Genomic DNA, 27,167 nt, shown 5'->3' on the forward strand with positions numbered 1-27,167 from the left:
GTACTGTTTGATAGCAATTGAAATTTAGTGTGAGAAAGTACTAATTCTGTGCCAAGTTTGTGTTTCTTTAAAAATAGAAATTATCTTGCTTTCAATTTATTAAAATACTCTTGAGTAAGCAAGTAATTTATTCTATTTATTTGTCTTATTTTAAAAATATTTTATAATTTAAAATTTTACTTTTATGACTTTTAGTATTTTAAACAATTTAGAGCTGAATGCTCTAAAATTCAGTCATGCCTGGAAAATGCTTTCTGGCCAGTCTGCTACACTGTAATCTGGTGACAATCAATCAAACAATAAACATTTAGTAAGTCTATACAATGCACAGGCACTGTGCTTACCTCCAGGAAATAAAAAAGAAGTAGAGAGTCTCAGTCTTCTAGAAGCTTACAATTTAATTGTAGTTACCTAAATTACAATTATGGTATCTAGAAGGTGCTAACTAGTTGCTATAGAGATTTACTTTGCAAATGTGAACTTACAAGTAAAGGTAATGGAAAATTTCAGAGATACACATTATCAAGACAAATCTCTTCATTGTGTCTAGTACACTTGTCCTCTCATCTGCTGTCCATCAATCTTCTTTCAAGATCTAACTCAATCAATCAGACAAACTTCTCTTAAACATTTATGTGTAAGACCGGTGCTTGGCCCTGGAAATATAAAGACAAAAACAAAAATAATTTCAGCCTTGAAAAGAGCGGGCTTAAAGGTGGTGTTGGAAATAACCCCCAAGAAGCCCTTCTTGACTAATTCTATCATTGCAGCTGGATTTCCTTATGTTGGCAAGCAGTTGCTCACATTCTAATTTTTTTCCTTCCTTCTAATGTTTGTGTGTTGGTGCTTTTTTCCCAATTAGAATAAAATCACAGACACATAGAATCTTGGTGCTAGAAGGGACAATGAGTGATTTGATCGTGTGATTTAGAGTTAGAAGGCAATTCAGAGGCCATTTAGTATAATCCCTTCATTTTATAGATGAAGAAACTGGAGAAGCTAATCTGATTTGTCCAAGGTCTCACAGGGCAACTGAATCACATACTAGAATATACACTTTTTAAAGGTAATAACATTTTTTGGTCTTTCTTTACTTTATAGCTTACTATAGTGACAGGCATGTAATAAGTGCTTAAAATGCTCATGGGGACAGTTGGGTGATGGAGGAGATATAGTGCCAGGTCTGGAGTTAGGAAGATTCATCCAGACTTCAAATCTGACCTCAGACACTTACTAGCTGTGCAAGTAAGTCATTTAACCCTGGGCAAGTCATTTAACCCTGTTTCCTCAATTTCCTCCTCTGTAAAATGAGTTGAAGAAAATGGCAACCACTCCAGTATCTCTGCCAGAAAATCCTCAAATGGAATCACAAAAAGTTGGACATGACTGAAAAACAACTAAACAACAAAAGTTACATAGGTAATAAGCATCTGACATAGGATTTAAATGGAGGTCCTTAATTCCACTCCCCCCATCCTTTTTTTTCCTGATTTTCCCCCATTGTGATTTTCTTCCAATACCTTGCTCTCAACAAATCATTCACTATCCCACTGAGATAAATCCCCTCATCTCTAGCCAATTGGCTAGATATCCACTAGACAAAATGTGAAGAACCCACCATGGTGAGAAATTATCTACAAACATAACTGCTCCAATAATCTTCCTTAAGCATTGATCTGACCTTGTCACTCCTTTGCTGAAAAGTTCCCAGGGACTTTCCATTGTCTCTTGGATAAGCAGGAGCTCATGGGGCAGGACAAGTAAAAGCTTTTAAACTCAGCTCTAGCACACTAGTTCAGTCTTATTTCACAGTACTTCCCTTCAGGCGTTATCATTCCAGCCAAACTCCCTTCCTACTCTTCCCAGAACTTGACTTCCCATCTCCCCTCTTCGAGTCTCTTCACTGACTCCCCCAAGCTTGGAATAGACTTTCTCCTTCATTGTTAAGGCTCAGATCCTTAGACTCCTTCAAGATGGAGATAAGTAGACACTTCCTTCCTACTCAAACTTTCCTGATTGCCCCCCTAGCTGTACCGTTTCTCTCCTTCGATCCCTCTCTCCATTTCTCTTTTTTCTCCCTTTTTCTTTTTCTCCTTCCCTCTTTGCCTCCCTCCCTGCCTCTTTCCCCTCTTCCTCTACCTTTCTCTCCCTCCACCTCCCCCTTTCTTTCTCTCTTCCCCTTCTCCCTCCCTCTTACACCACTCTGTTCCCCTTTTTCTCACTTTCCTCCTCTCCTGTTTGTCTGTATGTCCCTTTTTCTTTCTGTCCCCTCCCTCTCTCTTTCTTGCACCCCTCCCTCTTTCCCTTTTTCTCACCTTTCTCTTCCTCTTTCTCCTCTTCCTTCCTCCTCTCTTTTCCTTTCTCTCATTCTTTTCTTCCATCTCTCTCTCCCTACTCAAGTTCTCCTACTTATCTATTTGCATATTCTATACCCTAATAGAACATTTCTTTGATTTTGCTTTTTAAATTTTATTCCCAGTATCTCTCACACAGTGCTGCACCTGACAGAGGCACTTAATAAATGTTTATTGAATTGGAGAACAAAGATTATGTGATGTGACAAACACTTTGAAATCTGGAATGTTGTTCAAACTCTAATTCAGCTGAAGCAGCTGCCTGGAATATGTCTATTTGGTTATTTGTCCCCGTTTTCCTAGAGAATAAATGACATCTTGATATTGGGATAAAATACTGGATGATGGATGATGTCTTGACTTACTTGTGAACTGTATTTAAGTGAAAAAAGTGTCAGCCTCACTTAAAAAAATTTCAATAGTATTTTCCCAATTATATGTAAACATTCATATTTTTAAGATCTGGAGTTCCAAATTTTTTTCCCTCCCTCACCTCCCCATTGTCCAAGACAGCAAGCAATCTGATATAGGTTATACAAATGTACAATCATTTAAAATACATTTCCATATTAGTCATGCTGTGAAAGAAAAATCAAAAGAGAAAAGCCACAAGAAAAAAAAAAAGCAAACAAATAAAAAAGGTGAACATAATATGCTTTGATCTGCATTCAGATTCCATAGTTCTCTCTCTGGATTCAGATGGCATTTTCCATCACAATTCTATTGGAATTGTCTTGAATCACTTTATTTCTGAGAAGAGCTAATTCTATCATAGTCTATCATCACACAGTATTGCTGTTACTTTGTACAATGTTTCCCTGTTTCTGCTCTCTTCATTCATCATTAGTTCATGTAAGTCTTTCCAGGTCAGCTTCACTTTTTCTTCCAGAGTCATAAAAGTCTAGTAGCAGAGCAAAAATGAAGCTGACTGGTGATGGCCCAGGATGCAGTGAATGATACTGGAGTCTTCAATATCTGACCAAGTTCTGATTCGTTGTAGAGGGCTGAAACTATTGAGTCGATGCACTCAGGTCAGGACTGCTGAGCACTCTAACTACTGATTGGACAATACTCTATGGGAATATGCTTGGAAAATGGCCCTTCCCACTATCTTGTGCTGGCTCAATAATTGGTGTATACGGAGAATTGTAGGAGGGTCTAGGGGGTGGAATAAGACTAGCCAGGGTCACTCTTTGCGGTGGACGAGGAAGAAGGTAGTTGTGGAGATTCTGCTTCCATCCTGTTCAATCCTGTGTCTAAAGACCGAGAATAAAGAGGACTTTTGCTTATCCTGACTCTGGCTGATTCTGGGGTGTCCTGGGTGCTAGCGCAGTCGTCACAATCTGCAGTCTGCTTTAGCTGCCTTCATGATTGTCAGAACAAATTGTTCTCATCTACCTATTCTGTTGACTCTCCCCATCCTTGAGGTAGACATTTTCCTAGTTCACTAATGGATTTGAGGCCTGTTGGTTACCCTCAACCTGGTTAAGTCCTTCTGTTGAAACTCTTACTTGGTTTGGCTGATGTGCATGCTACAGCTTCTTGGAGCCATAGTTAAGAGTCAGATGGACACCAAAGGTGAATAAGGGCTCCTGGAGGACTGAAAAGGTTCCCTGGGTTCTCATATCAGAGGTCCCACTCCTCCTTAAACATCTCATATACCCTTAAGAGAATTTTCTGCTTATAACTCCTCTATCCACCCCCAACAAAGAGGAAAAAGCAAGATTTTTTTTCTTCCACACTCTCTTCTTGTGGTTTTGTGGTTTTTCTGGTTATATATAAATAATGTTTGTGGCATTGGAATATACTCCCAATCACTTCATTTGTGGTTACCTGTTGTCTAGGACTCCACTTTGGTGTTTAATCATCCACAAAAATGGCTCATGATATTTTGTATTCTATTACCATGCATATTGTTTCTTAAATATATTTTGATTTAACACAACATGGTTCATTTTTTTAAAAGGGATATAATTATTACAAGCCTTTTGGATATGGAAATTTTACTGCTCAGGAAAGCATTCTAGCTGGTTCATCAGAAACTTTTTCAGATTAAGAGGACTCATAAAAAAAATCACACTGATTTGTGTCTATTTGTTGGTTTGCATATTTAATAACTATTACTCCTACAAAAAAAAGCTTTCAAAAATATTAACAGACAACCCTACACATAATTTTCCAAAGATAAACTTTCTCTTATAAAGACTGTCATAGGAAAAGAGTAAATTGGTGATAACACACTTCTGTTACTATTCATATTGCCAGTCTCTAGGCTGAAATTTAGACTCTCTGACACATGCTTTTATTTGGCAAAGATTCAACTGTCAATTAAAAAAAAAGGTCTAACACCAGTATTGTACATAGGTGAAAGTGCAATGTTACATCAGATAGATCATATCTGAAAAAAAAATGCTTGATAAGATTAGAAAAAATGAAAAGGGTTAGAATGAACAGGGTGTGAGGATCTGTGAAATGAGAAAGTTGTATTAGTTGGCCTCAAGATCCCTTCCAATCCTTTGCTCTCTTAGGATATTATGAAATGATATCTTCTTCCCTTGGAGGATTTAAGAATTAACTGTGTAAGAATTAAGCCATAGGAAATAATGGAATGGAGAGCTTTATAATAAATTGGGAAATTTTGCATGAACTGATGCAGAGGGAAATAGAACCAAAAGAATTATTTGTACTATCAGTACAAAATTATAAAGAAAAACAACTAAAAACAAAAAACAACTGTAAAGAAACTATGCTTTGTCTATCATAGGAGGTCATTATTCTTTAATTTAGATTTCCAGTATAATTTAATTCAGTTTAAAATTCAACTTTATTAGATAGCTAATTTTTTCTCTTATGTCATTCAGATAGAAACTTAAAGAGTTTCTTTACAATTGTTTTTGTTTATTAAAGATTTTACATTATCAGATATGTACAACCATGAGACCAAAGGATGTCAAAAGAATCTAAATTCTATGGTACCCAGCAGGGACAATATAATGAATTTGGCTTTGTATCTTATAAGTGAAATGAATGAGACTCTTCTCTTAATAAAATAGAAACCAGGGGATTTTGCTGAAGTTACTTTCAAAATCAGAGTGGTCCATGCTGACATTAAGGGAGGAATAAAGATTACAAGGTTTAGTTTCTATATGAGAGCTTTGGGGAGTTTCCAGTTAAAAGCGATATTTACTAGTACTGCAAAAGCATGCCAAAAATATCTCTGCAGATTTACTGAGAGATAATTAGGTTAAGCTGCTCTTAACACAAAGGAAAAAAAGAATCACTCGACTTCCCATCTCTAAGCCTTTGGTTAGTACTTTGGTTTGTCTCCACAATTCACACTTGGGAATAGACCCTAGGCAGAGTTCCTTCAGCTGTAGTATCAAAGCAGCATTCACAAGGCAGTCAAAAGTAACCTTTTCTTTTCCCTTCTCAAAATAAACCAGAAAGTGTCCTATTTAATAGGTAGTAGCATTGTGGTACAATTTACGAAGTATTGTTCTTTGAATAGAAAGACCTGAACTATGATAGTCTTAAAATTTTATTTTCCTCAGTTGTAAAATGAAAATAATAGCATCTACCTCACAAGATTGCTATGATGATCATCAGATAATCTATATATAAAGTGTTGTGTGAACTTTAAAACTATGTAAATATTAGCTATTATTATTTGTAGGAGTTATCACTAAAATGAAAGTTTATATACCTTTGAATTTCTACAGTATATTTCATAACAATCTAGGTATCCTTTGTTCTGCAATAAACTGTTGTGAAATTTCTTATCCTATGGAACTTAAAAGGGGAGAAAACATTTGATCCTTCAAGAATGGCATTCAGGGGCAGCTAGATGGTGCAGTGGATAGAGTGCCACCCTGAAGTCAGGAGGACCTTATCAGGTCTCAAACATTTAATACTTCCTAGGTGTGTGATCCTGGGCAAGTCACCTAAGCCCAATTGCCTCAGAAAAAAAACAAGAAAAGAAAAAAAAAGAGAAAGAAAGAAAAGAATGGCATTCAATGTACAAAGCAGATCAGGTGTAGGGCAGCTATTTATTTCATTCACAACAAAAGAAATGCTTAAAACACAAAAGCCTCACAAACAGTGATAAATATTTTTTAAATTATTAAGTTCTCCATTCCTTTTATACCATACTAGGAGGTAAAAAAACTGGGAGACATATGGAACTGCTGTAAAGATATTTCATTTTTACTTCTGACTCGTTCTATCTGCTTAGTTTGGCAGTCTCAATCTCCTAGCAAGCCATATCTTGTCTTATATTCTTTCCTCAGTAGTATCCTCCTGCCAGGGGTTAATATACTCTCTTCTGAGTTGTTAGAGAGATCATCTCTCCTTCTGGATAACCACAACCTATACCCAGGATTCCCCAATCTCTTGAACCCTTAAAGTTGTTGACAAGGCTAAAAATACTCATCTCATTATCACTGTGTGGTCACTTGGGCTTATGCAAAGAAACAGAAAGCAGAAGAGTGAGTCAAGGACTGGAAATTTAGACCCAGTCTCACTCAGACAAGTAGGCACATATTATTATTGGTATCATTACTGCTAGAGTAAGGGAAGGATCTACCTGAATCCTAAGTGACATGCTCCAAAGAAAAGGAAAAGAGAGTGAAAGTGAGTAGAATCATTTTTTCTTAAAATCTCAGGAGTCAGATGATCTTTCCTGGCTCAGTGGCCAATTTTCTTTGGCACAGCTCTCCTTGATTATTGTCACAGAGTCACTGACTGGGTAGAATATATCCTTTAGGAAGAATCCTGACCACTAGAAAGAGCTCAGCTCCATGGGAAGAAACCTATTCCAGGAAGTCAAAGAAGTTTCTCTCTATTACTTCCATTATACTGAAAAAAGAAAAAAAAATCTAAAGGACCTAATAAGAGAAATTTGCACAATGGACTAGACTAGGCAATACTTTCAGATAGAAAGAATATGGAGGAAAATAATGAGAAGTACTGACATAATCAGATCAAAAGGGGAAAAACCACAAGAAACAAACAAAAAAAAAATGAAAATACTATGCTTCAATCCATATTCAGTCTCTATAGTTCTCTCTCTGTCTGCAGATGGCATTGTCTATCTATTGGAATTGCCTTGAATCACTGCATTGTTGAGAGAAGAGCCAAGTCCATCACAGTTGCTCATCATATAATCTTGTTACATACAGTATACAATGTTCTCTTCGTTCTATATACAATGATTTTTAAAAGAATTTACCCCCAAATTAAATATTCTGAAAACAGCTATATTTATTGTCTGAAAGCTGAACAACTTGCTTCAAAGACAAAAACTCAAAAGAATTTTGCAACAAAAAGCTGACTAAAGAGATCCCTTCAAAAAGGAGAAAAGAAAATCTAAATTGACTGAATAAGTGACTAACAATAGTAATACATTAAGCCTATCATTACCTTCAATTAATATTTAATATAAATATACACATAAGAATAAGTTATCTAATCTTGTCTAATAGAAATGATGAAATTAGAATTTAGGATACCAATGTCTATTATAATGATCAGCACAAAAGGGTAAAAAACACAGATAAAAATTCATCTATGTTAGTCATTTAACACTTAAGAAATGATAGCAACACAACTAAAAACAAAAACCAAGACAAAACAGATAAAAGGTAACAGGTAAAGTAATCAACAACTCTATAAAGCAAAGCTCTTCTCCTTAGGCTTAAAAGACTTTCTCTACCTCAGAGAAGCATAACAACTAAAAGTTTAAAAAATATAAATATAACTTGTTTTCTTTTCAAGTTCTAATAGTTGAAAGAATTACTAAAGATTAAGAGAGATTATAATTCCTTTAAAGGATAAGAGACTTATTTATAGTTATATCAGCATCATAGAGCTAGGACCTAAACCCCAGGTCCTCTTGACTTCAAGGCTGGTTCTCTATTTATTCATTCCATCATGCTGCCTTTTGTGATTTGAATTAAAGGATTTAAAATGTAATTACCTAGAGTTAAATTTATATATGTACGCATGCACACACACACACACACACACACACACACGTGCTTTTTTTTTTTTTTCCCCAATTTCCTTTTGTGTTATCATCCCATCCCTTTCTGTCTCCTAAGGTTTTATCCTGGGACTTCTTTTATTTCTCCATTTTCTCTCCACTGGTGATCTCAGCAACTCTCATGGGTTCAATTATTATCCTTTGCTGATGATTCCAAAATCTATATATCCAGCTCTGATTTCCCTCCTGAACTCCAGTTACCAGCTTCCTTTTGACTAAGGAGTGAATAAGGAAATTAGTTTGGCAGTTATGTGGAGGATGGGTTGAAGGGAAAATCTTGAGACAGGGACACAATAAAGCATCTTGGCTTTTGTAGTTGTCTAGACCCAGGTATTAAAGATTTGAACTAGGATAGTAGCTGTATGGATGGAAAGAAGAAAAGGTATCCAAGAAATGTTGCAGTATAGAAATGAAAGATTTAGTGATGGATTGGTCAGTGAAAAAAATCAAAGATGAAACTGACATTATAAACTATAGTGACTGTTAGGATGATGGTGTCCTCAATGGTAATAAGAAAATTTGGAAGAGGAGTGGAGGATGTAGAGAGATAACAATTTCTATCTTAGACTTGTTGAATTTGAGATGACAATTAATAAATGTCAATAAGGAAAAAAATCCACATCTTGCCAAATATATCTTTTTCTTTTATTCAGGCAGAAATAGTTCAGCTTTTTGATTACTGGAGATTTCTATTGATGACAATAAGGGAATCTAAATCTCAATATGTAGTACTATCAGTAAGTTACCACACCAAAGAAGGAGATCAGGTTGGTCTAACAGGATTTCTTTGTTACTAAGTTACACTCGTTAATCAGTATTCCATTCTGTTCTGCGTAAATATTTATCAGTCAATTGCTGGTGACTTTTTCCTCTTAGGAAGCATAGTTTAGAAAGTTTAGAAATTACAAATTCATTCCATATAATAGGGAAAAATTAAACCTGAAGTGAAAAAAAGGATTAAGCATTCACTCCTAGTTTTTTGTTGACTATGATATTTTTATATTTTGTCAATAATAAAAAGAAAATGAGAAAAATCAAGAAAAAAAATTTTTAAACAAGAAAATAGAAAACAATAACACTGAGCTATACCACTGCTAGTGATAAGAACACATTTAAGCCCTTTGGAGGTCTAGGAATTAGAACACTTGAGTAATTGTGCTAATTATGCTATCAAGCAAACTGTTTGATTTTGGATAATATCATTATAGGATCATCATACATTTATAGCTGGAAGGAACTAACCTTAAAAATCATTTCCCTTTCTGATCCCCCTTTTTAGATGAAACAACTTAAGTCTCCAAGATATAAATGTCTTGCTAAGAATCAAATCAATCAAATACCAAGCATTTATTAATGCTGACTATGTATCAGGACTTTTGTTATAAACATTAAGGCTATGAAGAAAAAATGGTTATCATCCATGCCCACAAGGAGTTAATATTCTAATGCAGGAGGACAATATGCATACATATATGTATTTATGCACATATGAACAAATACTTGTGTTATGTGTGTTGTATATTATGTTGTACACACATGCAAATATATGTGTTTGTGTTCATATGTCTATGCATATGTATATGTGCACACATATATCTACATTATGGACAAGATCCAAAAAACCATAGTATAATTTTAAGTTATTAAAGTTTAAAACTATACTCAATCTTTTGGGACTGTGTATGTGTGTATGTGCGTGTGTATGTTTGTGTGTGTAAAATACCTCTACAGTAACTTTGTATCTAATTCATATATATTTTATGTCTGCCTGGTTTATATATGTTTATGTATATGAAAATGTATATATGCAGATATAATGTCCATATTTATTTCTCTTTAAGTGTTTAATAAAATTTGCTTATAAATTCAAGTGATCTTGAGGCTTTTCTTTTGGGAGTTTATTTATGGCTTGCTCAATTTGTTTATTTTTTTGAGAATACATTGTTTTCTATTGTTCTGTTAATCTGATCATTTTACAAATTTGTAAATATTCATCCATTTCATTTAGTCCTTAGTTTTATTGGCATATAATTAGGCAAATTATTTTCTAATAATTTCCCTTATTTCTTCTTAATATCTAGTGAATTCATGTTTTTTTTTTTTTTCTTTTTTTTTTTTCTTTTTTTTTTTTTTTTGCTGAGGCAATTGGGGTTAAAGTGAGTTAGTTGCTCAGGGTCACACAGACAGGAAGTGTTAAGTATTTGAGGGTGGATTTGAACTGAGGTTCTCCTGACTTCAGGGCTAGTGCTCTATCCACTGTGCCACCTAGTTGTCATGTTTTTCATTTTTAATATTGATAATTTGGTTTTCTTCTTTTAAAAAATCTTATTAGCTAAAGCTTTACCTATTTCATTGAGGTTTTAAAAAAAAATCTCCTGCTTTTAACTCAATGGTGAGGGGGTGCTTTCAATTTTTGTCAAATACATTCCCTGATATTCAGCATTTCTATTTTGGTGTTTAAATATCATTTTAAAATCTGTCAGTTTCCTAGTTATTTTAGTTCCACACCCAATTCATTTATCAGATTTTTTTTCTTTTTCACTGAGGAAAGTATTTAGGGTTCTAAGTTTTCCTTTAGGGCTGCTCTGGATGCATACCAAAACTTTTAGCATGTCTCATTTTTAGCATTATTCTTATTGAAATTCTTTATTTTTTCTATTATTTGTTTTTATACGTGCCCATTCTTTGGTCTCCATTTAATCCATTTCTTTGGTGGAGCTTGATTGAATATAATTTTAGTTACATTGAAATCATTAAATGATATTTAATATTTCTACTTTTTGTATTTATTTGTGATGTTTTAATGCCTTACTGTACAATTTTTATAAAAATGTCATGTACACCTGAGAGAAATATATACAATTCTTTATTACTATTCAATCTTTTCAAACTCTTCTAAAATTCTTTTCATATGGGCTAAAAAAGAACACAGGGAGATGAATATAAACTGCTTGCATTTTTGTTTTTCTTCCCGGGCTATTTATACCTCCTAAATTCAATTCTCCCTGTGCAACAAGAAAATTGTTCGGTTCTGCACACGTATATTGTATCCAGGATATACTATAACCTATGCAACATGTAAAGGATTGCTTGCCATCTGGGGCAGGGGGTGGAGGAAGGGAGGGGAAAAATCGGAACAGAAGTGAATGCAAGGGATAATGTTGTAAAAAATTACCCTGGCATGAGTTCTATCAATAAAAAGTTATTTAAAAAAATAAAATTCTTTTCATATCTCTAAATTTTTTCTTATTTTGTTATTTTTTTCCCAGTTATATTTATCTAGGTCTGAAAAGCATATTGTAAGGCCCTGATTAACAGAATATGAAACAGAGGACTTAAATAGTGTAGTTTAACTCTCTCTCCCTGTAATTCATTTAACTTTTCCTTTAAGCATTTGGATGTTATGCCATTTGGTGCATTGGTATTAATTCATTGTATGATATTTTTCAGCATTTATAATTTTTATCTGTGCTTGTTATTGACCTGAGATTATAGATTAATCAACAAACACCTACTATTTGACAGGCAAACCAAAAAAAGGGCAAAAAAGACAGTTTTTGCTTACCGTGTAAAGAAGAATATGTAAAAATATGCAAAGCAATCTATATACAAGATAAATAAGAAATAATTAACAAAGAGAAAGAAAGCATAGGAATTGGGGAAGGCTTTGTATAGAAAATGGGATTTTAGTTGGGACTTACAAGGGGCTAGTTTATGGAGGCCTTTGAATGTCAAATAGACATTCTATATTTGCTCTTGTAGGCAATAGCAATCTACTGGAATTTCTTGAGTAAGAGATAAATATGGTGAGACCTGCACTTTAGGAAAATTACTTTAGTTGCTGGATGATGATTAGAATTGGGGGAAATTTGAGGTGGGCAGACCCATCAGCAGGCTTTTGGTAGTAGTCTAGACCTGAGGTGATGAGGGCCTGCACTAGAAGGGGGCAGTATCAGAGAAGAGAAGGGTGCATATTTAAGAGATGATTTCAAATATGAAATCAACAGACATTGATAATAAAATTGGATATTGTGAAGAGGAGGAGATAATTAGGAATCTAGGATTACTCCTAGGTTATGAGCCTCAGGAACTGGGAGTATGGTTTTCTTTAAAGTAATAAGAAATATAGAGAGTGGAGGTAATTTAAGGGGAGACTTTATTCAATGTTATTTTTCCTTTGATTTCCTGATCAAAGATTTGGTTTGAACATTTTCTAGGTCTTTATCATATCAATTAGTATTAGCTGTACTGCTTTCTTCTACTCTTCCATCTTGGCTGCTCTCCCTATTAATACCTTAATTTGAGTTATAATATGTGGTTGCAAGCCAGATTGCAAAGGGTTCAGGAGAGAATGAGAGAAAATGAAGTAGAAGCACCAAGTATTGACAGCTTTATCAAAGAGTTTGAATGAGAAAGGGAAGGGAGATTTCAAATATATCTAGCTGACATGGCTATATTCCCATTAACCTAAAAACCTCCTAGGGAAAGTTTTTTTGGTTTGGTTTTGTTTTATTTTTAGGATGGGGAGAGGTTACATATTTGTATAAATTGGGTAAGCAATATGTAGCTATAAAGAGAATAAAGATTAGACAGAAGTTGCAAGTAGCAAAGCTAAGGTTTGAATGCAGGTCAATTAATCAATCAACCAACAAACATTTATTAAGTACTTATTGTATATACAATTGTATATACAATATATACATATTGTATATATATAGCATAAGTATATATGCTAGGAATGCAAATACTAAAAAATGAAACAACTCTTAGACGGAGAAGGAATCAGATGGGTGTCAATTGAGGTGATTACTGAACTGAAATGAAGGCTGCCTCCAGAGACCCCAAGAAAACCTCAACAGAGAATATTACATTTTAGAGAGAATATTACCATCTAAATAGATAGTCCCACACCACCAGTCTAGTAAATTCTAGATGTCATTTGTAAATGTCCAGAAAACCACAGGTACATAAACTTTCAAACAAGTAGGAGAGATGTGCTAAGTAGATGTTAGTATAGTGAGGTATATCTCAATGACTAGATCCTAAAATTCACAGTTAGTGTTAACAGATCAATATCCACTGGAAAAGTTCCTCAAGGAGTATTCCAGGGATCTATCTGTCCATCTGGACTGCCTAAATAGTTTTATCAATGACTTGGACAGGCAGAGCTGTTTTGCTTTATCTTATTTGTGGATGACACAAAGTTGGGTGAGGGCAGCTAATATAGTAGTTTGCATAGTCCAAAATCCAAAAAGATCTCAACAAGACAAATCTAACATGATGAAGGAACTCAATTTCTAGAGCTCTCACCCAAGAATATACTGATCTTTAATCAAGAAGTATTGATAGAAAAGATCAGAGAATATCATGATCTCCTCCATTTGGACATTCTTCTTGAATGGATCATTGAGCCCTTTCTAAAACCAGCATGACCACCTTTTGCATCTTCAAATCCCTTGTCATCTGAATTGTATAGCTTTGAAGGATATTAAAATTGAGGGGTAAGCTGGAATTCTGATACATGCTCCTGATTTGGAGCCAGAAATGTAGTCAAGATCTGCTCTTAATACATATTCTACTTTTATCTCTAGATTCCAAGTTTATTATGACCTAAGAATAGCAAGAAATATTTGGGTTTTACTAGATTAGAAGGTGCTTCATTTCAAGGTTTTTGTGTTACTTCTTGTTTTCCTTCCTGATCTTGAACTACAATATAATTATATTCCTTAGTTCCTAAAAATATAGATGTTAATCTGGCCCATTATCAGCCTATGAACCCTAGAATTCTTTATGAGTTTTCAAAAATGATGGTCAATAGTCCTGTAACAATTTAGATTTAATCTTTAGTCTTAGAATACCAATTTTTCGTATAAAGATTTTAATCTACTAACCTTAATTTAAACAAACTTTAAATATTTTTCTATACTTTGCTTTTCCGATCCTCCTATAAGTTGTTTTGAGTATTCAGGTTTTTGAATTATAACTTGAATATTTTTATAAGGATAGTGCTAAAATAACATTTTTAAATATGCCTTTTAACATTAATTTTCTTTCTCTTTCCAAGATAGCTTTTTGCTTAATCTTTTATTCACATTACATTTAAATAATACTTTTCAATTTCTTTTTATACTATTTGATAGTTATAACAAAAATTGTTTCTGTATTAGTTTTTTGGTAGCACAAACCTTACACCTGAATGTATGGGGTTCATTATTTTGTCCCTTAAGTGAGACTCTTTATTCACCTTGGTTGATGCTTTCAAGGAATATTCCTTCTGATTCTTCACTCTAAATGTGTAAATATAAATTTCTGTGGCCTGAAAGATAATGAAATTTGAATTAAATTCTTCAAGGAGCTGGTAACTTAGGATACTAGAGAAAGTGTTTTCAAGTTATGATATTTGAAGTGAGTTATTGAAGATCACTGATGGATTCACATTGATATTCTTTAGAGAGGAGCTTCTTCAAGTGACTATAAATGGAAAAGATAAATTTTGGTTGAATATTTAAAATAAAATTAGAAAATATTCTAATTATGTGTGTATATATGTATATATATACATACATATAAATATACTTAATATATTATCATATTAATATATCAATTGATCAATATTATTAATTATAATAATTAATATTACTATTTTAATATAATATATTTAATATATTGTAAATACATATGAATATATACATATATATGATTTATGTATATTCATTTATGTTCAAATTATTTGGTCAAACAAATTGTACTATAGATTGTAAGTAAGTTGTACTATATATTTGCTAATGGGCACAAGCTTTAGTCTCTGAAAATAAGAAGAATATATTATTCTCACAGTGGATTGTTGAAGATCTGCTATTCCATGTGTTTCTCATAGGTGACATTGATAATTGGATGCCATGAATAACAACAGAATGTAAAATTATTTGATGATGAATTGAAATAGTGAGATTGAAAGCAGGACCAAATGAAAGAACAATGTACTAATGGAGAAAAAAACAGAAGTAAAAAACTCTTAACTCTGTGCAAGTTTTATCTTATTTCCTGCTTTAGTCTTTCTGATCTCAAGCTTATAAGTTTTGTGTTCCTTAGTCATTATATTTTGAATATTTTTTTAAGAAGCAGTCACGCAAAATACTTGATTAGTCATCAGGGAATGTAGCCTTAATTTCTGGCTATGAAACATTTCCTCAATGAGCTTGAATAAGTTATTTAAGATATAGATTTTTCATTGTCTATGTAACGGAAAAAAATGTCTCTTTCTATCTCCATGAACACAAATATCTCTGAAGAAACACATTATCACTGAATCAAGAGGCATTTATTAAGTCCTTACTATTTGCCAGGCAGTGTGCTAGGTACTAACGTTAAATCATCTGATCCCCTGTAATAACCCTATAAAGGTAAGTTCTATTATTATCCTTATCTTGAAATTGAGGAAACGGAGGCAGAAGGTATGTGACCAGGGTCATACAACTATTGTCTGAGTTCAAATTTGAAGTCAGGTCTTCCTGACTCAGGGCTGGGCCTCCATCATGAATCCCCAGCGGCCTATTACTAGTCTCTTTATTATACCACCATGGATATGGAAATAAAGTATTCTCTAATTATTTTAAAAGTTTCATGGGCACTATTCAGCTAATAGAAAACATGATTTTCTTTTCTTTCTTTTTTTTTAAATAACTTTTTATTGATAGAACCCATGCCAGGGTAATTTTTTACAGCATTATCCCTTGCATTCATTTCTGTTCTGATTTTTCCCCTCCCTCCCTCCCTCTACCCCCTCTCCCAGATGGCAAGCAGTCCTTTACATGTTGAATAGGTTACAGTATATCCTAGATACAATATATGTGTGCAGAACCGAACAGTTTTCTTGTTGCACAGGGAGAATTGAATTCAGAAGATATAAATAACCCGGGAAGAAAAACAAAAATGCAAGCAGTTTATATTCATTTCCCAGTGTTCTTTCTTTGGGTGTAGCTGCTTCTGTCCATCTTTGATCAATTGAAATTGAATTAGCTCTCTTTATCGAAGAGATCCACTTCCATCAGAATACATCCTCAAACAGTATTATTGTTGAGGTATATAATGATCTCCTGGTTCTGCTCATTTCACTTAGCATCAGTTCATGTAAGTCTTGCCAGTCCTCTCTGTATTCATCCCACTGGTCATTCCTTACAGAACAAATAATATTCCATAACGTTCATACACCACAATTTACCCAACCATTCTCCAATTGATGGGCATCCATTCATTTTCCAGCTTCTAGCCACTACAAACAGGGCTGCCACAAACATTTTGGCACATACAGGTCCCTTTCCCTTCTTTAGTATTTCTTTGGGCTATAAGCCCAGTAGTAACACTGCTGGATCAAAGGGTATGCACAGTTTGATAACTTTTTGAGCATAGTTCCAAATTGCTCTCCAGAATGGCTGGATGTGTTCACAATTCCACCAACAATGTATCAGTGTCCCTGTTTTCCCACACCCCCTCCAACATTCCACATTATCTTTCCCTGTCACTCTAGCCAATCTGACAGGTGTGTACTGGTATCTCAGAGTTGTCTTAATTTTCATTTCTCTGATCAATAGTGATTTGGAACACTCTTTCATGTGAGTGGTAATAGTTTCAATTTCTTCGTCTGAGAATTGTCTGTTCATATCCTTTGACCATTTATCAATTGGAGAATGGTTTGATTTCTTATAAATTAGAGTCAATTCTCTATATATTTTGGAAATGAGGCCTTTATCAGAACCTTTGATTATAAAAATGTTTTCCCAGTTTATTGTTTCCCTTCTAATCTTGTCTGCAATTGTTTTGTTTGTACAAAACCTTTTCAATTTGATATAATCAAAATTTTCTATTTTGTGGTCGATAGTGATCTCTAGTTCTTCTTTGGTCATAAATTCCTCCCTCTTCCACAAGTCTGAGAGGTAAACTATCCTATGCTCTTCCAATTTATTTATAATCTCATTCTTTATGCCTAGGTCAAGAACCCATTTTGACCTTATCTTGGTGTACGGTGTTAAGTGTGGGTCAATGCCTAGTTTCTGCCATACTAATTTCCAATTTTCCCAGCAATTTTTGTCAAATAATGCATTCTTATCCCAGAAACTGGGGTCTTTGGGTTTGTCAAACACTATATTATTAAAGTTATTGGCTGTTTTGCCCTTTGAACCTAACCTATTCCATTGATCAACTAGTCTATTTCTTAGCCAGTACCAGATGGTTTTAGTAACTGTTGCTTTATAATATAATTTTAGATCTGGTACAGCTAGGCCACCTTCATTTGATTTTTTTTTCATTAATTCCCTTGAAATTCTTGATCTTTTGTTTTTCCATATGAACTTTGTTGTTATTTTTTCTAGTTCATCAAAGTAGTTTTTTGGGAGTCTGATTGGTATAGTGCTAAATAAATAGATTAATTTAGGTAGTATTGTCATCTTTATTATATTTGCTCGCCCAATCCAAGAGCATTTAATATTTTTCCAGTTGGTTAGATCAGACTTAATTTGTGTGGAAAGTGTTTTGTAGTTTTGCTCATAAAATTTCTGATTTTCCCTTGGCAGATAGAAATATTTTATACAATCAGTAGTTACTTTAAATGGAATTTCTTTTTGTAACTCTTAACTGTTGGGTTTTGTTAATGATATGTAAGAATGCTGATGACTTATGTGGGTTTATTTTGTATCCTGAACTTTGCTGAAGGTATGTATTGTTTCTAATAACTTTTTAGTAGAATCTCTGGGGTTCTCTAAGTATGCCATTATATCATCAGCAAAGAGTGATAATTTGATTTCCTCATTGCCTACTCTTATTCCTTTAATCTCTTTCTCAACTCTTTTTGCCAAAGCTAGCATTTCTAATACAATATTAAATAGTAACAATAGTGGGCAACCTTATTTCACTCCTGATCTTATTGGGAATGGTTGTAGTTTGTCCCCGTTACATATGATGCTTACTGCTGGTTTTAAATAGATGCTACTGATTATTTTGAGAAAAAGTCCATTTATTCCTATACTCTCAAGAGTTTTTAATAGGAATGGATGTTGGATTTTATCAAATGCTTTTCTGCATCTATTGAGATGATCATATGGTTTTTGTTAATTTGGTTATTAATATGGCCAATTATACTGATAGTTTTCCTAATATTGAACCAGCCCTGCATTCCAGGTATAAATCCTACTTGATCATGGTGTATTATCCTGGGGATGATTTTCTGTAGTCTTTTTGCTAATATTTAAGATTTTAGCATCAATATTCATTAGGGAGATTGGTCTATAATTTTCTTTCTCTGGAAAACATAATTTTCTACAAGAAACTATTAGCAAGAGTAGTGTCTTGAGAAGTGGGAGTATAGAATAATTATCAAATCATGTGAAATCCAGGAGATGCTAGAGGTCTTTTGGTGTGTGTGTGTATGAGAGAGAGAGAGAGAGAGAGAGAGAGAGAGAGAGAGAGAGAGGGAGGGAGGGAGAGAGGGAGAATATCAATCCAACCACCTTGGACTCTGCTCCAGGAACACTCTGAGCCATGAAAGGTGATCTTTTGCATTTTTTTTTTCTCTCTAGGAACCATGCCCCCATTTCATTTCCTACCACTAGCTCCAAATTGTATTCCTAAATTCAATCCAGCATCCTTTTATTTCTTGTCTACTCCCATTAGAATGTAAGCTCCTTGAGGACAAAAATGTCTTGCTTGTTTGTATTTGTATCCCCAGTACTTCCTATTATATAGTAAATCCTTTACCATCTATCTTTCCTTTCTTTCTATCTATCTGTCCCCTCTGTTTATCTACCTATCTTTTTTGTTTAAGGAAATTTGTGATTGTCAAGGATATACATCAGACTGCTTCCCTTACCTCTAGAACTTTGACTGTGATTGTCCCTCAGCTTAAGAGAACTGAGGTTCAAACTGATACAACCATCACTGCTATCCTCCTCCTCTACCACTCCTTTTATTTTACCACTTTTTATAGACAAGGACCATAAGAAAAACTTCCTAATTGCTTTGAAATCTCACCAAAATGATCTACTGAGTTTTGGTGGAGGAAAAGGGCACTGGGCTCTGTTTCTGACTCCCATCTTCCACAAAAGGAATTTACAGAATTAGGGAGGAAAAGAAAAGGAAAGTTGGCACCTAAAGACTGTGAGCACAATTTACCCTTTCATCTTCTTCTGTGGAGCAAAACAGAAAATGGAGACTTAATTACTCTCTTTCAGAAACCTGCAAAAATAGCTCTTGAAAGTTAGAACAGGGACAACTAGATGGCACAGAGGAAAGAGCATCAGCCCTGGATTCAAGAGGACCTGAATTCAAATCCGATTTCAGATACAACACTTACTAGCTGAGTGATCTCAGACAAGTCATTTAATCTCTATTACCTTGCAAAAAAAGAAGAAGAAGAAGAAGAAAGTTCAAAGACATTACCAAACTGGTAAAATCAGGAACTAAAATCCCTTCTTTTCTCAAGGAAGAGTCCTCTTAATTCAAGATCTTCCCTTATGTATAAAGAAGCTATATATAGGAAAAACAAGAAATAATTTGATAAATATCTATCTGCTTGTCATCTCACTACTTAGTACAGTGGCACAAAGTAGGTGCTTAATAAATTTTTATTTACTGACCGATAATAGAATCTGCTTAAGTCTCCTATCTCCAAAACAGCCCTTACAACATGTGCTCCATAAGCACTTTTTCACTGGCTGTACCCTCCCACCCCCCATGTCTAGAATTCTGAATTACCTCATATCTGCCTCCTAACTTCCTTGGTTTCCTTCAACTAATGCTTCATCTTCTGCTACAAAGCTTTTAAAAATCTCCCTTGATCTTGAACTTTCTCTCTGAGATTAGCCCCAATTGATCATGTATGTAACTTGTTTGTACATAGTTGTTTGCACGTTGTCTTCCCCATTAGACTGTGAGCTTGAAGATAGGAATTACATTTTGCTTTTCTTTTTATCTGAATGCCTAGCACTAAGAGTGGCATGTAGTGGGAGCTTAATAAATGCATAAGCTCATAACTCTATGTCCTTATCACGCTTAGCAAATGATTTTGCTTCCCACTTTCCTGTAGAAAATTAAGACCATCTGAAGGGAATGTCTTAATTTTTTCCCCTCAAATTATTTCATTACCTCTCCTCTTCATTCTAGTCTCTCAAGTAATACTTAGCTATGAATGTTATGGAATATTATTGTTCTGTAAGGAATGACCAGCAGGATGAATACAGAGAGGATTGGCGAGACTTACATGAACTGATGCTGAGTGAAATGAGCAGGACCAGGAGATCATTATATACCTCAACAACGATACTGTTTGAGGATGTATTCTGATGGAAGTGGATCTCTTCGATAAAGAGAGCCTTAATTGATCAAAGATGGACAGAAGCAGCTACACCCAAAGAAAGAACACTGGGAAATGAATATAAACTGCTTGCATTTTTGTTTTTCTTCCCGGGTTATTTATACCTTCTGAATTCAATTCTCCCTGTGCAACAAGAAAACTCATTCGGTTCTGCACACATATATTGTATCCAGGATATACTGTAACCTATTCAACATGTAAAGGACTGCTTGCCATCTGGGGGAAGGGGTGGAGGGAGGGAGGGGAAAAATCAGAACAGAAATGAATGCAAGGGATAATGCTGTAAAAAATTACCCTGGAATGCGTTCTATCAATAAAAAGATATTAAAAAAAAAGTAATAATTAGCCTTCCTCATTGTCAAAGTTAATTTCTTCAATCTGTAACACTTTATCCCATTTTCCTCTAATTTTAGCCTTATATCCTTATATCTCTCTCTCCCTCTCCCTCTCTCTTCCTCTCCTTTCTGTCTCTGTTTTTTTCTTCCTCTGTCTCATTCTCTCTCTCTCTCTCTCTCTCTCTCACTCACTCTCTCTCTCTCTTTTACTCTCTCTCTCTCTCTCTCTCTCTCTCTCTCTCTCTCTCTCTCTCTCTCTTTCTCTCTCTCCCCCTCACCTCCCCGCTTTTAAGTTTATAAATCTGGGAGAATTAGGACAAACTAGATTCATGGCTCTGCAAGGAACCCTGGCAAAAACAAAAACAAAATTATATCATGTCTAAAGGAGAATTCTTGAATACTCCACTAGATAGGTCAAAAAGACTTCTAGCAACCAGAAGTTATGTTACCCCTTTGCCACAAGTACTTTCTAAGACTGAGCTCACTTTTCTCTTGGACCTGTATGTACTTATAGGAAAGTGTGTCACAGACTTTGTGGATGACGTTTTATACCAACTGTTCTTACAATACCATTTTAATAAAAATATTTTCTAAAAGGTATTTAAAGCTGTCAGATGAAAATAATTTTTAATAATGCTAATACAAACCAGTGGGGCAGAGTCACTGACATTAAGGAGAAATTTCTTAGGGGTACCCTAGCACCTGAGAGGGAGATTTGGCCTTCTTAGGGCCTGAGACTCATCTGTGAGAATGGGAATCAGGATAAAGATCTCATAAACTTAAAGCAGTGGGCCTGGAGCCAAAAAGATCTAGATTCAAAACAGCCTCAGACATTCACAAGTCATTTAATTTTTGTATTCGTTTCTTCAATTGTAAAATGGAGATAATATTAGTAACTATATCATAGGACTATTGTGTGGATCAAATGAGATATTTCTAATGTGCTTAAGCATGGCACCTGATACATAATAGGTGCTCTATAAATACTAGCTTTATTATGATTATTATTACATTTCTTAGAATTTTTTATCTTCAAGTGTTGTCTTTTCCTTTGTAAGAATGTAAATGAATTAATATTACTTGTTAGAGAACATATAGATAGGGTCTTTTCCTCCTTAACATTAATATTGTTGTAGAAATTTCATCCTCCTTACTTAGAATCCTGATACTTAGAATCCTGAAAGAGAGCCGTGAACATGTCCACAGGTCATTTGATGCTTACTTTCAGAGAACATTTGACATCTTTCCGGAGACCTCTTGAATTCCCTGGAGGATTCATACTTATAGCAATTGACTCTCTTTATAACCTCTCCTGTAACTTTTAGTTGTTGATTGCTTTCTTTTGTTTTTTTATCTAAAGCCTTGTGCCAACTATTTACAAATATTATCTTAATTTATTATCACAACCCTGGGAGTTAAGTGCTATTTTATCATTATTTTAGAATTGAGAAAACTGAGATATTCAGAGGCTAAGTGACTTGCCCAGAGTAACACAACTGGTAAGTATTGGAGGTCACATTTGAACTCTGATATTTACAACCTGAAGAAGTATTTGTTATAGCATTCTATCTAAATCCACAAAACCACCTAATTTCCTCTGTTAACTAACCTCAATTAAATCAAAAACCTTCCAATTTCATACTCTCATTCCTCTAACTAATGACCACACTCAAAGATAGCCCAGAGAGATGGGCTGGTAAAAGTAGTAGATGATATTTTGCTCCCTACTGGTCACCAGTCTGAAAGTCCTGAAAATGAATGAATATGCATTTCTTACTTGTCCCAAAATGGGACTTTTCTAAAACAAGATGGGAAAGCTGCTAAGCCATTTTGGGAGAAGCTGCCACACTACTGTTGTTGAGTTGTTTCAGTCATGTTCAACCTTTCAAGAATCATTTTGGTATTTTCTTTTTTTTCTTTTTTTTTATTTTTCATTTTCATTTATTTGTGTTTTTTGCCTTTATATTCCCATTGCTTGGAATACAGAAAGCGCTCAATAAATGCTTGACTGGCAGAGTGATTGATAGCAAACACTTTACCCTTTTTTTTGTTTTGTTTTTCTTTTTTTTTTATTTAATAATTACTTTATATTGACACTTGTTTCTGTTCCGATTTTTTTTCCCTCCCTCCCTCCACCCCCTCCCCTAGATGGCAAGCAGTCCTTTATATGTTGGATATGTTGCAGTATATCCTAGATACAATATATGTTTGCAGAACCGAACAGTTCTCTTGTTGCATAGGGAGAATTGGATTCAGAAGGTATAAATAACCCGGGAAGAAAAACAAAAATGCAGATAGTTCACATTTGTTTCCCAGTGTTCTTTCTTTGGGTGTAGCTGCTTTTGTCCGTCATTTATCAATTGAAACTCAGGTCTCTTTGTCAAAGAAATCCACTTCCATCAAAATATGTCCTCATACAATATCGTTGTCGAAGTGTATAATGATCTCCTGGTTCTGCTCATTTCACTTAGCATCAGTTCATGTAAGTCTCGCCAGTCCTCTCTGTATTCATCCTGCTGGTCATTTCTTACAGAACAATAATATTCCATAACATTCATATTTGGTATTTTCTTGGCAAAGATACTGGAGAAGTTTGACATTTCTTTGTCAGTTCATTTTGCAGATGAGGAAACAAAAGTCACACAGCTAGTAGATATCTATTACTAGATTTGAACTCTGATCTTCCTGACTCCAGGCCTGGCATCCTATCTACTGTGCCACCCATCTGGCCTCATTATTATATTATCTCTGTCTAGATGCAGATCTGGAGAACTATCTACCCAGTGTAAAAACACTTAAGTCTTGTATGTAGATTTCTTTTTCCCATCTCTAGTGCAAAAATGAATTATTACATAATCACTCATTTGGAGTGGAATCCTTTCTCTTTAAAAAAAAAAAACTCCTTTAAATTAGAGAGTTCTCATTAAAATTGTAGTTCTAATTGGCCCTAAGTTATAGCTTGAGAATCAGGAAAAGCTTTGTGTAGAAGGGGTTAGCTGAACTCTGAAGGAAACTAGGACACAGAGGTGAGAAGAGAAAGCATTCCAAGACATGGGAAAAGCAAGTGCTGAATCATAGAGATATCAGAAAGAATGTTTTATGTGACAAACAGTAAGACGATCCAGAGCTTACATAAAGAAGGGGAATATAAATTAAGGTTGGAAAAGGTAGTCAAGGCAACAAGCATTTATTGAGCACTTATCTTGTGCCATACCTTGTGCTAAGCATTGGAAATACAGATGCAGCATGCAGTCCCTATCCTAAAGGAGCTTTCATTCTAACAGGGGAAGACAATATATAAAAGGAAGCTTGGAGGAGAGGCAGAGAGAATGAAGGCACCAACTACAGGACATTTAGGATACAGCCAAAGAAGGAATGCAGTCACAAGAAGCCTAGGTATCCTTCTTAAAAGAGAGATTCTGGGATGACTCAACTAATCAGAGGGAGAAACTATAGGGGCAGAGGGTACTTGTGGGAAGGTCCAGGAGAGGCAGGAGTACAGTCTGGAGTGTAATGAAAATGTTGGGACTATGCTGAGAAGGACTTTAAATTAGAAAAAGAAATTTATATTTGATCTTGGAGTAATAGGGAGAATGACATTGTCAGATTTGTGCTTTAGGAAAATCAATTTGGTATCTTTATGGAAAATGAATTAGAACTGGCAAAAAAAAAAATTGAGAGGCTATTGAAATAGTTCAGGTGAGGAGTACTGGAGCCTTGAATTAAGGTGATAGCTATGGAAACAGAACAAAGAAGATAAAAATAAGGAATACTGTGAAGGTACATATACTTATATTTGGCAACTGATTGGATATATGGGCTAAGAGTGAGGGCTCTAGGATGGCAATGATACTGTGAATCTAGGTGACTAGAAGGATGATAGTATCCTTTACCGAAATTAAAGAGTTTGGAAGAGGGGTAGGTTTTTGTTTTTATTTTGAGAGGAGGATAACAAGTTCTGTTATAAATTATGTTAAGCTTAAAATTCCTACAGGATATCAATTTTGAAATTCCAATAGGCAGTTGATGATATGTGACTGGAACTCCAGAGCCACTGTGCCTGAATTTGTATATTTTGAAGTCATTAAAAGAGAAATAATACTTAAACTCATGTGAGCAAATGAGTTTACTGAGGGAATAAAGAAAGAAAAGGGCCCAGGACAGATCCTTAGAGTATGTCTACAATTAAAGAATCTGATATGGATGATGAGGTAGCAAAGGAATTTGAGGAGTAGTTTAAAAACAAAAGGTGGGGGAGGAACCAAGAAAAAAATGTATTCTGAAAATTCAGAAAGGAGAGAATATCCATGAGTATAGAATAATCAATAATGTCACATGCTGCACAGAGGATAAAAGGGATGAAAACTGGAGAAAGGTCATTAAATTTGGATCTTATCTTTAGTAACTTTGAAAAAAAGGACTTTCAAAAGAAATGATGGAGATGTTTTTTAAAAAAACCTGGAAAGATATGTATGAATTCATGCAAAATAAGGTGAACAGAACTAGGAAAATTTATACAGTAATAGCAATATTGTAAAGATCATCAATCAACTTTGAAAAACTTAATCCTGATCAACACAATGATCAATTAAAGAACTGAAGATGAACCGCATTATCCAACTCCATATTTTCTTCTCTTTCCCTTTGTCTTCTTTTGGACATGGATAATGTGGAGATTTGTTTTATATGACTATACATATCTGTAATAAGTTTTGCTCATCTTGTCTTAATGTGTGGGAGGGGAGAAAGAGAAGGAAAGTTATTTGAAATTGAAAATAAAATTAAACTATTAGAAAAAATTTAAAAATTAAAAAAAGAAAGAAAAAAGAAAAAAAGACAAAAAAGCAGCTTCAGTTGAATGATGATAAAAGACAGACTACAAAGGGTTTAGAAAAAAATGGGAAGAGAAAAAGTGGAAGAAAGAAATGTGGGAGAAAGAAATGTAGATATCTTTTTTCAGAAGTCTGACTAAGAATGGGAGGAAATATAAGACAAAAGCTTTATGGGAATGGCAAAATTTAGAGGAATTGGGTATATCTGTAGAAAGCAACAGAGCCAACAGAAAGGATGAAATGAAATTAGGGAAAGGGAATGAATGATAGTGGAGTGATTAATCTACTCAAGAAGACAGGAGGAGATGGAATTGGCTTTAGAGAGAAGTTGACTTTGGTGAGGAGAAGGACAATCTTCTCCATCAGAATCTTGAAAAAAGGAAGGAATAGCAGTTTGTAGATCTTTTCATATCTTTCTCCTCAAAAATATCTAATGGCTACTTACTAAATAAAATTCAAACTTTTTTTTCTTGGAATTCAAGACCCAGAGAAATTTGGTTCCATCTTGCCTTCCCAACCTTGTTGCATGCTACTTTTTCATGTAGTCTATGTCTCAGAGGGCAACTAGATGACTCAGTGGATGGAATGCTGGACCTAGGGTCATGAAGACATCAATTAAAATTCAGCCTCAGATACTTATTTGTTATGTGACCCTGAGAAAGTCATTTAACGCTGTTTGTCATAGTTTACTGGAAATGGCAAACACTGTAATATTTTTGCCAAGAAAAGTCTGTGGTTCCATAAGGCCACAAAGAGTTGGACATGACTGAATGATTAAATGACAGAAGACCAATGACATCACAGAGTGATATTTGAGTTAGTTTTTTTGTTTTTTGCTGAGGCAATTAGGGTTAGTGACTTGCTCAGAGTCCCACAGATAGGAAGTGTTAAGTGTCTGAGGCCAGAGTTGAACTCAGGTCCTTCCTGACTTCAGGGCTAGTGCTCTATCCACAGCGCTATCTTAACTGCCCCCAGTTAGATTTAAGTGAGACAGAGTTGCACAAAGTCATCAGCAATTATGTTTCAGATAATAGGTGGCATTTTCAGACTCATCCTTGAATTGTTACTACTTTCTTACTGCCCATATCCAGTTTCCCCTTCAAAAATCTCACATCTGCTCTCCCCTTTCTACCACCACCACCCTTTTTCAGACCCTCGTTTCTTCTCACCAAGATGACTTGTCATAAAATTCTAGCTGCTTTTTTATCGCTGTCTATACTATATCCCATCCATTCCATTTTT

General features: G+C 34.6%; 1 long non-coding RNA gene across 1 annotated transcript in view; it reads right to left on the reverse strand.

The window, feature by feature from the left end:
- Positions 1-380: 380 nt before the first annotated feature.
- Positions 381-27,167, reverse strand: part of LOC127562750 (uncharacterized) — a 52,132-nt gene continuing 25,345 nt past the window's right edge. The window contains exon 6 of the long non-coding RNA XR_007953807.1: positions 381-656. This is a non-coding gene — a long non-coding RNA (uncharacterized LOC127562750). The remainder of the gene's footprint in view (positions 657-27,167) is intronic.

Source organism: Antechinus flavipes, chromosome 4, assembly GCF_016432865.1.
Source record: "Antechinus flavipes isolate AdamAnt ecotype Samford, QLD, Australia chromosome 4, AdamAnt_v2, whole genome shotgun sequence".
In the NCBI taxonomy this organism is placed as follows: domain Eukaryota; kingdom Metazoa; phylum Chordata; class Mammalia; order Dasyuromorphia; family Dasyuridae; genus Antechinus; species Antechinus flavipes.